This window comes from Marmota marmota, unplaced genomic scaffold (assembly GCF_001458135.2).
Source record: "Marmota marmota marmota unplaced genomic scaffold, marMar, whole genome shotgun sequence".
NCBI lineage: Eukaryota > Metazoa > Chordata > Mammalia > Rodentia > Sciuridae > Marmota > Marmota marmota.
In genome coordinates this window covers 3,822,559-3,835,247 of record NW_026000242.1, presented here as the reverse complement: position 1 = coordinate 3,835,247, position 12,689 = coordinate 3,822,559, and the positions used below count along the sequence as shown (strand labels likewise).

The 12,689-nt window shown below is 44.1% G+C and overlaps 1 long non-coding RNA gene across 1 annotated transcript; it reads right to left on the bottom strand.

Annotated features, from left to right (window-relative positions):
* Positions 1 to 1,466: 1,466 nt before the first annotated feature.
* On the bottom strand, positions 1,467 to 12,609 carry LOC125613898. Its single transcript, XR_007344474.1, has 3 exons — positions 8,810 to 12,609; positions 2,632 to 2,823; positions 1,467 to 1,733 (listed from the first exon to the last, which is right to left on the bottom strand). It is a non-coding gene; the product is annotated as an uncharacterized LOC125613898 (long non-coding RNA).
* Positions 12,610 to 12,689: the final 80 nt, after the last annotated feature.

Here is a 12,689-nt window from a genome sequence, read left to right as displayed (position 1 = left end):
ACTACAGAGTCAATTGATTCATCGGTGAACTTATTTCCAGCTTTGTTTCAGAAAAGAAAGATTTACAGCAGAAGCACAGCATTTGAATATGGTTTGAGAAAAAAATGAAACATGGGCCTTAGGGAAAGGAGACCAGAGATTAAGATCATTGGAGTATTGGTTACTGGGTACTGTGATTTCCTTTCTTCTTTACCCCCTTCTTCCCTCCCTCCCTCAGACCTTCTGTCCCTTCCTTCCTTCCCTCTGACTTACCCCTTGTTCTGTTCCCACTGTAGCCAGGTCTTCTTGCAGCCCATCTCCACAGCTGCACACTTGCATAAATCACCTCCTCCTGCTCTCCAGTGTCACACGCAGGACTGACCTGCGATTTCCCCCCCACATTACTTTCATCCTGCCACTTGCCTGCCCAAGAACCTACCCAGGCTCTGGAGTTACTGCTCTGTTGAGACCAAATCTGCTTAGTTTCTGAGATGTCCATAACTTATGCCGCCAGCTTTATTTCCCTCCTTGTCCTCTCCATCACGAATCCTTTTCTCCAGTAAGTCTTGGCTTCCTTCCTGTCTCCCCACTGGCATTCCATGTCCTGCCTGCACCTTGGCTATTCCCGCAGTCCGAAATGCACCACTTCCTCTTTAGCTGTCCACATCCAGCTCATCGTTTCAAGCTCAGCCTTTTTATTTCTTGCAACCACTCCTTAATGTTCTCTGTGTCCAATATTTGCAGCTGCCACTATCCTCATCCCCCACCTGACCCTCACACCTCCACTTAGCAATGCATTTTCAAGCACCCACTCTGTGCCAGGTAGTGCACCACATTTTGCAGAGGCTTCAAAGCTTAGTGCTAAAAATAATAGGTCCAACTTTCGGAGTACAAACTGTGTCAGGTGCTGACCACCTCATCTCCATTACCTCTCATCTTCACAAGGACCCCAAGAGGTAAGTGGCTTTTTTTTTTTTTTTAAACAGATGAGATCACTGAAGCTAGTGGTGATTATGATGTTCCTGAGAATTCAAGAAGGGTCTATCTGCCACCAAAACTTCATTTTTATTATCCAGCTGCAGAAATTGTTTCTGTCCTTTAAAATGTTTTTAATCAAATAGTAAAGAGAAGTCCATGAATATCATGTTTCTGCCTTTCTCCCTCACTAAATTGCAGTTAGCCACACTGAACCCCGGTAGAAATCCTGAGACGTTTTCATTCCATTTAAGGCATTTGATCTTGGAATGGCTTGAACATAGCTTCAACCACGTGACCAGCACGCTGGTTTCGTACAAGAGGTTCGTAGCATAGAAGTTAACTAGTGAGATCAAAATAAACACACAAGACTCAATTACCTTTTTCTTTGACCAGGTCTGAGACGGCCCTCCCTCTGGCTCCCGCCTCGAACCACCCGGTGGAGCAGCAAGGCTTACACAGGACTAGCAAGAGAGAGAGGCAGGGCATGCCAGGGAATGGCCTTTTATTGGGGAACAAGAAATTCAGGGGAAAATTCCATCCAATGAAGGTCGAGGGGGGCAGCATTCCAAGGTCAGGGTCAGTGATTGGTCTCAGGGTCAATGGTCAGTCACACACCCACACGGACAGGCTCTCGCACCTGGAGAGGGTGGGGATTAGCTCCAACACAGTTTGGCCAGAATGCCTCACACCCAATCAGGGAGGTGCCCAATCACGTGCGAGAATGGCTTCCCACAATAGCTGAACATTCAGAAGATGAACTCAGAATCTGAATTCTCCTAAGTGGGATAGAATAGCAAGGGTCTGGGGTTAGGAAGTGGGGAGACTAGTAGAAGGCTATTATAATATCCAAATGAGAGGCTTAAGTTTGGTAAAGTGACAAAGGGAAGAAAATAGAATAGTTGAGGTAGAGCTCACGTGTTGGCACAGACGTTTACATGGAGGGAGGAGTGAAACCTTGGTGAACCTAGGAAACTGGTCTTGCCATTAATAGCAAAGGAGGAGCATGGAGGGGGTAGAGGTGGTCCTGAGGGAAAATTAGTTTGGGCTGTGTTGAGTTTTAGTTAGCAGTGTTATTTTAACTTGAGCCTGTCTACTACAGATACAGCTTTGGGACAGAGTGGAGTTGAGCCCTACATAGTTGTTGTTCCGGTTCATTTCTGGACAGGAGTCTTGTGTTCATGAAAGCTCACTGTTGAAAGTACTTTAGAGCTCGTCAGCTGATGAACAAAATGGTACATACATATAGTGGAATATTATTTGGCCATTAAAAAGGATTGAAGTATCGATACATGCAACACAATGAACCTTGAAAATGCCAAGTATAGAGGACAGTCACAGAAGGCCATTTTTGTCTGACTTGTTTATATGGAATGTCTGGAACAGGAAAATTCATGGAGACAGAAAGTAGATTGGTGGTTGCCAGAGGCTGCGGAGAGGGAGATTCTTAATGGGAATGGAGTGATGAAAATGTTCTGGAATTAGATGGTGGTGAGAGCTGCACAAACTGATGAACACACTAAAATCAAGTGTACATCTTTAAATGGTGAATTTTATGGCACGTGGATCATATCTTTTTAGAAAATTAGAAGAAGAAAAAGTACCTATTCTGTCCCCACACTGAGTGACTCAATGCCTCCATCCATCCTCTGCTCACACTCAAGATGGTACACTTACTCTGCACAATCAGCCGTTCCCATGTTACAGGTCTCCAGCTGGATAAGAAGCATGGTCTCTGAACATCAGATGGTCCTGGCTGTGCCACTTCCTAACTTGTGGGACACTGGGCAAGATGGTTCATTTCACTAAGCTCCAGTTTCATCGTTTACAAAGTGCAGGTAACCTGCCTCCCAGGGTTGAGCTGCGAACCTGGAAATAATGCACAGGACACGCACAGTGTCTAGCATGTTGTACACGTTTGATAAATGGTAGCAATTAGTCTTTTATCTCTTGCCTGCTCTGCACAATACAAAATACCTAGTGAGAGCTCAATTACCACAGTGTTTTCAGATTGCCTGAGAGCCCCAAAAGCCTATTGTACCAAGTGGAGGTACACAGGGCAATGGCATAATTGGAATGAGCTATGAGAATGTATGGCTTGTTTTTGTTTTTTAAGAATCTCATTAGGGGGCTGGGGATGTGGCTCAAGCAGTGGCGCGCTCGCCTGGCATGCGTGCGGCCCGGGTTCGATCCTCAGCACCACATACAAACAAAGATGTTGTGTCCGCTGAAAAATAAATATTAAAAAATATTCTCTCTCTCTCCCTCTCTCTCTCTATCACACACTCTCTCTTTAAAAAAAAAAAAAAAAAAAAAAAAAAAAAAAAAAAAAAGAATCTCATTAGAATCTGCTGATGCATTTATATTAGGTCAATTTGCCCAGTTTTGTTTTTCCCTTCAAGGGACATGTGTACCATGTGGCAAAAGATAGGAGGAGCTCTGGGATCCTGACCGCTGTAGGATGGCCAAGATGTTGGGAGAAACTTGTGTTTACTTTGTGTTTTTCCCCTGTCCCCAAAGCCCTAATGACATTGAGAGTTGAGAGTAGTTTTATTTAGCACAAGGCGCTGATCAGAACTTTCCTACCATCCCCATCCTCTTTGGAAACAGTTATAAACAGAAAAGTAGTTTGTAAAGTATATGAAAGTAACAAGGAGTCCTTTCCTCTTCTTGACCTAATCTCACGCCTCTTTTCCTTGTTTTGGCTAAGATTGGACAAGTATTGTGAAATGATATGGCACCAAAAGCTTAGACAGGAGACAATTTATTTAGGTTCAGTCATCTAGAAGATTCGGCAACCTTTTATAAGCCATTTGTTATATTATGTGTCTAGTGCAATCCTGGTGTTAGCTGAAGATGTCTCTTGTATCGCTTCATAAAACACTGTAATAAACCCAATAGAAGCAACCTTCAAAAGAGCGGCCCCTCCCACCCCACCTTCCCTCTGCTTCCCTGCTCTCCGCCCCTAACTCACCCCCTGCTGGGCAGCTGGAGCCACAAATCACCAGTGTTACTTTCAGGAGAATAAAAACACCTACAATCTTCCTGCTTGCTTTTTTTTTTTTTTTAATCCCCTTACTGGTCTGTTTGTTTTCAGCTGTCAGTCATGTGAAGTATTTCCCCTAATCAATTTTTTTAACCTTCTTGTTGATATTTATTCAGCTCTGTTGAATATATGCTATTAAACCAAGCTCCATGGATGGGAGAGTAAATCTAAATTTCTCTCTGTTCTCTGGAGACATCATAATATTTCCTATTATCCGAGGTTATTGCTTTGCTAGGATGTTAGCGAGCAGTTTCTCTACTGGAAACTACATTGCTTGCCTTTTCTTCAGTCTCCAAACAAACAGTTTTGAATTAGCATGGAAACCAGGTTAATTTCTTGACTCCTCTCCTCTGGTTTTGAATCTCCTCTGCTTCATGCATTGTGGATAATTTGGTGCTCGGGCCTGTCCATTTCCTCTGGCTCTGCTACTGAAAATATGATTAAGTGCCACCCCCCCCACACACACACTCTGTGGCTTTTCATTAGCTTGTCAATTATTTCTGAGCCTGTATTTTCTTTATTTAGATCTAAGATATCACTAGGGAAGAGGGCTGAACAAAAGAGCCTTTTCCCCCTTCCTCTCACCAGGGTGTTGGTGACGCTGCTGGCACAGCACACAGCACGTCTGGCTGGACACCATATCTTCTGTACTAGCTAAGGGGAAGGTGCATCCTGTGCAATCCAGATGTGGGAGGGAACGTTCTTTACGTTGCCTTTGCTCAGAGAGACTCTTCATCTATTGTTATTTTGAAGTATTTTTATTATCTACCATTTATTAAATGTTTTCTGTGTGCTCTGTTAAAGAATATACCATGGTTCTGTCTGGCTTCAGGGTCTGGAATGCTTAGTTTTAGCCTTTATAACTAAAAATTTAAAAAATGGATAGTGGACCATATATGGCATCTTGGGGATATTTTCCAAATATTTTCTATTAAATTAATAAACATTGGACCCAGCCCCTCAGGGAGAGAGATCCAAAATAGGCACATACATAAAATAAGACACAAAATAAGAAAGGCAAAAACAAGATACACTTGAACATCTTTTAGAAGTAAGGTTGATTTTTACCTTAAATTTTTTTCTTATTTCAAGTGATAGATTGAATTTTCCAGCTATTTTCATCTCACCTCTGTTTTTCATTCCACAAAGAATGTTTTGATCTTTTCATCTGGCCCAAGGCAAAGCTGGTGACTTTGCTCAGTGACAAGAAAAAACTCTGGAGCCTTAAGGGGCAAGAGTTTAGATCGCAGCTCGCTTAAGTGGTGTAGCTTGGTTCTGTGGAGCACGTGTATCAGGAGGGCAATGGGGTTGTTGGAATGTGACTGCAGCGGGAGAAGGCCATGCTCATTTAAATTTAAGAAATGCCACCTCAAGGCTCATAATCTACTAAATGGAGTACTTCTCTGTCTTGAAATGAGGAGAACACAACTCAGTGTTGAGATGAGGAACAAATATGATACTGGCTGTGAATACACTTTGTAAACTGTGAAGTGCTTTGCAGATGTTAGTTGTTATGAAGTGCAGGGGTGAGATGAGCTGTGTACCTACATACTGACAACAGGAAAGTATCCTAGCACATTGACTCTGTGTGTGTGTGTGTGTGTATGTGTCTGTCTGTCTGTCTGTCTGTCCAAATGTATTCATTCATGCACTCAGGGTTTTTTTTTTTTTTTTTGGTCCTGGGGCTGGAACTCAGGGCCTGGCAGATGCTGAGCCACACTCTGCCACTGAGCCACACCCCCAGCCGGGCAGTTGTATGGAGCTGAGGACTGAAATCAGCAGTCAGCCCGCCTTGGAGGTGTACAGGGCAGCATGCTATTCTATGCACCACAGTAGGCCAGCTCCTGGGCCCTTGCAGGGACTACGCCTGCTCACAAGTGTATACCCAGAACCAAAGACGGTGCCTGCCACCTAGAAGACACTGAATAGTAACTCACCAAATTCAACTGAAGTTGAAAACACAGCCCTGGAGTACCCCCCCCCCCCTCCATTTCTTTAACCAACAACATTATAAAACAGATCCTTTTACTGCTACTGGAAAATAAAAATCTTGTCTTTGGAGGTTAGGGGAGAGAATTCCATTTTCTATTTTGGTTATTAAATGGATAGGTATTTATGTCCAAGTATTTTTCCTGGGTCTACCTCTTTAGCTTATATTTTTCAAATTTTGTTCCCCTTTCCCCACCAAATTTTTAAGACAACCAGATCACCTCAACTATGTCCTAATTAATTAGCATCTGAAAAGCAGTGGACTGGGTTGCCTTAGAGTCCCTTGGTATTCAGAAGAACTAGGTTTCACTGTGTGTACTGAGCTTTACTCAAGTGCTTAATGCTTGAGAGTGTTTGAAGGAAACCGTCCTTCCTGCTGGATGAGATGCCCACTGACTCCAAGGTACAAGGCAGTAGACACATTGAGATACTTTTTTTGCATATTTACTGCACATACTGTTTTCATTCCTGAATGTGTGTGTGTGTTGTAGGTCATTTTAAAAGCAAACACGATGTTCCCTTATTCAGACTGGTCTTATTTTGGAACTATCTTTCTCACATGGAAACATCTGGCCTTTTCCAACTAGGCCATCAGTGCTATTTACCTAGTAACACTTGTGTGTGTCAATAACATTGCTTTTGTTAATAGAGTACTTAAGTAATTACTGCATTTTCTAGTATTAAGCATCTTCACTGCATTTAAAGAAAAGTGTCCATGTATCTAAAATTAAAGGCCCAAAGACACAGGCAAGTCTGTTATTGTTTTGTTTTGTGTTTGTGTGCTGGGAATTGAATCCAGAGCTGGGGGCGAGATTCTCCCTTCGAAGTGTCCCATTTCTCCAAGTATTCAAATTTCCTTTTAGCCTTGGGCCAAGGAGAGGGGCTGAGTATCCAAGAATTGAGAGATGGAAAGTACCTTGTGCACTGTCCTAATCTACTGCAGGAATACCCTGTGGGGCAGTCCTGGTAGACAGCCATCTATCTGCTTGTATCCTTCCAGTGCTGGGGAGCTCATTATCTCCTAAGGCAACTCATAAATTCTTTCTTATTTGAGCTACAATCAGCCTCTCTGTGACTTCTATCCATTGATCCTCGTTGTGGAGCAACATAGGGAAAATCTTAAATACCTGAACACAGCTACCACATCTTCCTTTAGTCTTTTCCAAATTAAGATAACTGAATTCTTCTAAAATTAAGATTTCTACCTGGTATCTAGGAGAACAAGTGTGGAAATGATTGCATATTAAATTTTGCTTTAATGGCAGCTGTCTGGTGGAGTATTCTCCAGGGAATTCATACTTGGGCACATTCCACTGCCTTTTTTGTTGTTGTTTTCAGTCTTGGAGATGTCACCAAGCTGCATCCCCAGCCCTTTTTATTTTTTATTTTGAGACAAGGTCTTGTTGAGTTGCCCAGGCTGGCCTTGAACTTGGATCCTCCTGCCTCACTCCTGAGTATTTGGGATTACAGGGGTGTACCACAGCCAGTATGGTTCTCCAATGTAACCTACCCCTCATTTAGCTGGGACAATTAGGATATCTGTCCTGGGGGAACAGAAATCCTGCTTATTCCTTTTGCTATTCTGAATTCCTGGAGGGAGCTCAAGCTCTTGAAAATTGCTGTGAGATAAAATGTAAAGGTTTTCCTTTAGGAGGGAAAATTAAATGCACCAGACTATGTTTTTTTTGAAAGTAGAAACCATGTCCAATCTTTCTTTCTGTCCCCTTTAGTGCCCAATACCTTACCTGACAGAAGCTATTCAATGAATTATTGCTCCACTGAGCTAAAAAGACAACTGGCTAGCAATATGTTGAAACACAGGTGTCTGCTGAAATGTAAATAGTATTTGTGTAAATAGACATAAATGTACACCTACCCACATATACATAAATGTGCGCACACCTTTTTTTGTCTTCAAATATCTCCATGTCACTCCATAATAATTCTTAGGAAGACAATGCCACTGTTTAGACAAAACTATACCCTGGATAAATTCCAAATACCAAACACCTGGGGGAACATGGAAACTGCTGCCTTATTTCTGATATCCTGGGGTGGTTGCATTGAGATGACAGATCCGTTGCTCTGTACCTGCCATTGCTAAATTGATTAAGCTTTGCTCCCAGATAGAAAATGATGCACTATCACTCATCCAGCTACCTCTTGCTCCTGCTCATTTGTATGGTCTCTTTGGTCACCCTTGGAGATGCGGAAGGATGAGGAAATGCAGCTTCCTTGTTTCCATCCAACCCCCCATCCCCATCTGAGTTAAAGGAGCTTCATCCCTTCCCAAGGTGGTCTTGGACCATCATTCTTCCAGCCGAGCCCTTCCCTCCCGGAAGCAAGTATTTTTAACATGGCTTAATGGGACCAACCTAGACTAACTGTGGGGATCCAAGGAGGAGAGGGGGTGTGGAAGGAGGAAGCACATCATACTTGTAAAATGCCGCTCTGAGATGTGAGTGCAGGACTGCAGCTTTGGCGGCCCTGGTCTTCATTTGTGCATGAGCACCAGTGCCCCTTTCTCCACGTCTGTAGCTGTAGTGACAGTAGACCTCCAGCTACAGTGCAGCTCTGTGGAAGACTCATATCTCTAGTTCTGGGTTTCCACCCCATCCTAGTGACACCTCCCCCTTGTCCTTGACTCTTAAATTGGCATAAACCACTTATTGCTTCTCCAGCCCCACCCTGCCTTCTAGCCTGGACAGTGATCACTTAACTGAGTTAATTGATCAATGTAGGTTAATGATACCATACAGAAAATACCCCAAGTCAGAATGGGCCAGAATTGTTAGAAAGAAAATGTGTCATCTACAATACCTTTTACTTGACTTTGGACTCCAAAAGGACTCGCCCTGGATTCATCTTGTTTTCTGTTTTGCCTGGCACCTAATAGGCACCAAAGATCTCATGAAGAACTAATTGCCATGGCAGCTGATCTCCTCTGCAGAGTAGTAAATGGGGACTGAGACATGAGGCGGGAATGAATTAGGTCCCCACATTAGGGATGAGAGCAGGGCTGCAGCACTGAGAGGCAGGTTGTATTCCAATCAAGGACGATCCAGATTTTCATTTTCATTTCAGTGTGAACAGTATTTGTTATGCCTAGACTGATAAAATGCAGATAAGAGATGTTAGGGGAAGGGAGCTGGGTTATAATATGGTCATCAAGTGGGGATGCAGCTTTTCACCATTAGTTGTAGTCTTTGCAGCCAGCGTGGCTGAGCAATATGGTGTGATGAGGCTTGAGAACTATGCGATGTCTAAACCACAGACCACATCTATTTGTTCTTTGCCAACACTGATCCATAATGTCACTGGGGAAAACTACTGCTTATTTCATCCTGTAAGGCATGGGTAAAAATCAAAGAACATTCCTCCTAACTTCAATTCCATTTCTAAACTGGTTCTGTTAGACCAGTTTATCCTTTAGGAATGAACCATTTGTCCCCAGCACAGGCATCGAGGACACAGAGGATTTACTTTCATTTAATCTGGAGCTCTAGTGAAGTGCTTCGATAGGATTGATGGACTGTAGCGCTGTATGGCAATACAATGTACAACCAGCCTCTTGCTTCCCTTATCCTCCAGCTCCTTAAATGTGAACTCCGACTTCAGCCTAAATTAACATAGACTCCAAGCATAGTGAGGACCCAGAGTGTCATATTTGCTAGCTGGGGGATGTCACCTAACTTATGGGGACTAATAACAGGAGCAACTGTGATCTGCCAGAATTGTCGTTCGACCCCACTAACTCTTTCTCTGTAGTCTATATTCTCTATGAACTTGTGATGAGCCTTCGAAGGGACCTTTGAAAAAAAAATGGCAGGTAAATTTAAGATAAAATATTCTGCTTCATGGGTCTACCTGAGGCAAATCCAAAGAAGGGAGAAGCTAAAATACAGATCCAGAGAACATGTTCACAGTCTATTAGAGCAGACACAGAACAAGTAGGTAAGCATAACCTCTAGTATATGCAAGAGGGGCCCAGAGAAAGAATTCATTCTGTCAGGAAGGGACGAGATAGTGAGGTGTGAGATGGTTCCGGCAGGAGAGGAATTCAAACCTTTGTTTTGAAAGGTAAAAATGCACTTGTGTATGTGTATATAGGGGGTGTGAGGAGGCCAGGCAGAATTCAGTGTATTAAGGCACAGAGGGTTAGGGCAGGATGACCGGAGAACCTGGAGTACTTTGGTATTGATGGAATATGAGCCAGGCAGAGGCAGAAGATGGGCGAGGCAGGGGAAGCAAGCAGGGACCTTGTGTCTGTGCCAAGGAATTTTAGATTCAATTTTACCTTCCCGGTTATGTGGGATGCTAGAAGGGTTTTTCACTTGGGTGTGAAGTGGTTGGGCTCGTTTTAAATACATCACTCTGGCAGCCGTTTGGGGGTATACTGGAGGAAGAAGCCAGTCCACCGGCAGGGAGACGGTTGTGATAGTTTCTAAGAGACAGTGGCATGATGATGGCATGAGCACTAAATGTGAGGACAAATCACCCAGTCACTGTGCCTCAGTTGGCTCCATTCATGCACTTATGAACCTTCCAAGGGACCTGTGGGAAAGACATGGTAGGAAATTCAGATCAAGTATTCTTCATCCATGACCCTGAGGTAAACACAAAGATGGAAGGAGCTGAAAGTAAATCCAGGAGAACAAACTCCTTCCTGCAGTCTCCAGCCTCCACAGGGATTGAATCCACCAGACCTAATCACGATGCCCAAGTACATCCAAACCTGTCTATCTAGCACAGCCAGCAGTCGGCTGCCTGGAAGGTTTCTGGCAAGAAGTCCTAAAGGAGGGGGCCCCACATCCCAATCATTCTGCTTCTTCATTCAAGATCAGCCAAGCCAGCTCACTGTTCTCTGACCTTCCCCTACTGTGGAATCAAAAAATGATCTGGAAAGACCTTCTCACACCTAGAACTGAGCTTGGGAAGTTAGCTTGCCTGGAACTGTGTTCTGATTGGCACGTGGCACCAATGTTCAGGAGGAAAGAAGGTGGAGAGCAAGAAGTGAGTATTTTAAAAGAACTCAGCAGCCAGCCTTGAGGGAAGAAAGAGACCCGGAAGTGAGTGGGGTACAACTAGCTGGGCCTAACAGTAGCCTTCTCTGGCATGGCTGCCCACCCTCTGCCTTGCAGGGACTCCTGTTTCTAAGGGCAGAGACTTAAAGAAGAAGAAAATCAATATCACCCTTGCAGGAAAGGAAGAAACTGGGGTCCTCATGAGGCTACAGCCAAGGCTACTGCCAGTCATTAGTAATCTCTGGGACCTGCCAAAAGCTCCTCCTCATTTCCCTGGTTCATAAGATGAGCTCATCAGGCCAAAGAATATGAGAAAGCATTTCGCTTTTATACTATTTTCCTTCCCAGACACTTAGCCTCTGTGGTCTTGCTGATCTTGCATCCTTCCAGTAGGCTAGGGATTCATGCATGTCAGAGTTTGAAATAACTTTAAGACTATTCCAGGATACTTCCCTCATATTTGGAGATGGAAACTGAAGCCAAGGGAATTGAAGTCTCTGGCTGGGTCACAGGGATGCCCCTCACTCCTGCCAGCCTAGGGCACTTTCCATTAGATAATTTTGTCCTTTGTGCAAGTAAGGGGAATGAGTTCCAGAGTGAGAGAACAGAGCTGGAGTTAAACTCAGCTGTGTAGCCCATTCACCTCAGGGCCTTACTGTCTCGCAGGTGATCTTAAACTTGAACGGGTTTCCTCACCTGTGAAATGGGGTTAGGTTTCCCTTACACCTACCTTACAAAGCTGATATGAAGGATTTTGGAAACCACACTTGTGTGGGCAGTTTGCTCTTGGCACACAGTAGGTGCTAAATAATGTTTGTCTGGAGAAATGGAGCCCTGTTCAGTATGGTGACTCCCTTTCCTAAGGAGCATTGAAACCCAGTATGGAGGTGGGAGAGGGAGGACAAGGCTCTTGCAGAGAGCCATATTCCTCACCAAGCAGGAAGCTCAGTGCTGGCTGGCTGGCCAAGGGGAAGAAAATGTCAATGAATATTCTATAGTTCACATACAAACCTTTCATGCCTGAGATCCAACCAAGTATGTCTGGGAATGATTTTTTCACAAACAATTTTGCTGAGACTGGGTGTGCTGATGAGTGTAAGATAGGGACAGAGGGCAAATGCACTCTGACAGCCATTACAACATCCCACCTTAACTTATAGTGTGAGATTCCAAATGTGCCTCTTGGCACAAATAGTATGAGGTGCATCATTAGAGCCTCGGTGCTTTCATTTAACTCATTGGGGCAACATTCCTAAACCTCAACCTGCAAACAGCTCAGTAGCTTCTTCCCCTCCCCCCCAATTCCTGCCAGCAGAACTGACTTCTTGGCAGAGCTGTCTCCTGAATGGATGCCCCAGTAAAAAACCTTGCTTGTATGTTTGCTCACTTGACTTGATGACATTTCAATCTGGGGTCAAAACAGTCCAGTGTTCAGCATTAGGAGGGTGTATGTGTGTGTGAGGGGAGGCAATCAGTTCATTGGTGCTTTCAAGACAGAGGCCCTGTGGGTTGGAAAAGGGGAACTAATAGGTTTGAGGAGTTCACATGTCCCTTGGGCCTCCTGTTCCTGCTGGGCTCCCATTTCCCAGACCCATTTTTCGGACAGCTATGATGTAGTAAATGAGGATGGAACCGTATGTCAGGGGGCTTGGTTCCCCCCCCCCCCCCCCCCCCCC